Genomic DNA, 2127 nt, shown 5'->3' with positions numbered 1-2127 from the left:
GGCAAGGCGGAATGGAGACAATTAGCCAAACAGTAGGTACTCCAATTAGCAATACGGGGCGAGCTCCAGTCAATGTGTGGATTATGAATCTGGAGCCAGGAGAACCCCAGGATTATCGGGGTCTGAGGACAGTGAGTAATGAAAAACTGAAGGTATTCCCGGTGATTTCCCGAGGTGAGAAGGAGTACGGGACCAGTGCGCTTAGTAATGCGAGTGAGTTGTTTGCCTCCTAGGCCGGCAGCTTTAACAGGATTAGCGAGAGGTTCAACAGGAAGAGAGAGTTCTTGAACGAGACGTTGATCGATAAGGCTATGTTCAGCCCCAGAGTCTATGAGAGCCTCGAGTTCGAAAACCAGATTCTTGTGACTGAGCTTGACTGGAACACATAAAAACTTGGAACTGTGAATGAGTTCAGCATCTCCTCCCCGTGGCCTGTTATCTAACGGGGGGCTCGGGAGTTTTAAACGTGCGCGGCAATCGGAGACCATATGACCGGCTTGGCCACAATATAAACATAAGCCCTCGTCCCGTCGTTTATCACGTTCCTCGGGGGATAGTTTTGAGTGACCGATCTGCATAGGTTCATGGGGGACATTGTCAAGAGTTTCACGGTTAGAAGGTTGAACCGCATGCATAGGAGGAGATGGATTGACCGGAGACTTACGTTTTTGTTCTGCGAACCGTTCCCGTAACCTGACGTCTGACCTTAGGGCTGCGGTGACCAGGTCTTCAAAAGAGTCCGCCTCTGGCTGAGAACATAAATGATCCTTGATACGTTCGTTAAGTGACTGATAAAATATCCCTTTTAGAGCAGAGTCAGGCCAACCAGCTTCGACCGCTAGAATGCGGAAGTCAATCAGATGGTCGCTTACCGGGCGGTTACCTTGTTTGAGACTTAGTAACCGCCGGACTGCTTCTTCCTGCTTTCGGGGCTGATCGAAGACGAGCCGGAATTCTCCAATGAAACTGTCGTATGGGAGATGAGCGATAGGATGCGAGACTAGAAAAGCTTGGGCCCATTGTAGCGCCTTACTGCGGAGAGAGTTAACAATCAATGAGATTTTGCTGTGGTCGGAATGGTAATACCTTGGAGCCTGCTGGAAAATGAGTCGGCACTGTAGTAGGAACCCTCCAAAGGCATCAACATTGCCGTAGAAAGGTTCCGGCTGAAGGCGGACATTTTCTGGGATGTCGGCGGAAACGGAAGTGGCTTTGTTGACGGAATCGGGATCTTGAGCAGCGGCTGCGGAATTAGCATGTTGGCTAGTAGATGCACTGAGGAATTGCGTGATGCTGTCGAGGCGACGAAAAAGATCCCACTGAGCCGAGGACAGGAGAGTGATGGCCTCCGCTTGATGAGTAAGAAGATTTTCTTGTATGGATAAGGCATGTTGGAGCCCTTCCGGGTCAGCTGGGTCAGGAGTTTGGCCAGTTTGTTCTGTCATGGTTTGTCAAAAGTTCAGAGTGACCCAGATGCTGTAACCCAGAAGGAGACTAGGACAATAAGGTGAGTTAAGAAGTCTTTATATAGAAAGGTGAGTCTTAGGCTTCTTTCCAACAGGGGCGCAGCAGCTGGCTGGAGGAGAGCAGCAGCAGGATTCCAGACGAGGGACAGCGTGGAACCAGGGGACAGCGACCAGGTGAGATCCAGAGTAGATTATTCCTGAGTCAGAGACGATAGGGGCAATTAGTAACATGAAGCTTGGTAAACAGGACAAGAACTTGAGCAAGTCAGACTAAGCACCGTGGGAGGAAAACGAACTGGCGTCGAGTGGAGGTCCAGGAACTCCTTAAGAGGCCATGGTGGTGATGAGGGTAAGTGGAGACAGCTGGTCGCGTCCGGAGCAGAGCAGGCAGGGGAGGGGGAGAGCAGCTGGCAGAGGCACCATGTCAAAGAGTCCTTTTCACCACAAATGAATCTATAATAAACTCAAATGCGAACAAAAACACAATGCCAGCCTCCGCCTCATTGTGTGAGGACTTTGCAGACCACTGCAAACCAACATTAGGAACCTTCAGCTTCTCCAAAATTCTGCTGCACGAGTTCTTACAAAGACCAGGAGGCGAGCTCACATCACCCCAATTTTAAAATCCCTGCATTGGCTCCCCATATGCTTCAGGATTGAT

At 50.2% G+C, this 2127-nt stretch overlaps 1 long non-coding RNA gene across 1 annotated transcript; it reads right to left on the bottom strand.

The window, feature by feature from the left end:
* Positions 1–1507: 1507 nt before the first annotated feature.
* LOC105358821 lies at positions 1508–1846 on the bottom strand. Its single transcript, XR_002875324.1, has 2 exons — positions 1745–1846; positions 1508–1663 (listed from the first exon to the last, which is right to left on the bottom strand). It is a non-coding gene; the product is annotated as an uncharacterized LOC105358821 (long non-coding RNA).
* Positions 1847–2127: the final 281 nt, after the last annotated feature.

This window comes from Oryzias latipes, chromosome 18 (genome assembly GCF_002234675.1).
Source record: "Oryzias latipes chromosome 18, ASM223467v1".
NCBI classification, from domain to species: domain Eukaryota; kingdom Metazoa; phylum Chordata; class Actinopteri; order Beloniformes; family Adrianichthyidae; genus Oryzias; species Oryzias latipes.
Note: the sequence above shows the minus strand (reverse complement) of the source record. Positions and strands in the feature narration are given on the sequence as shown.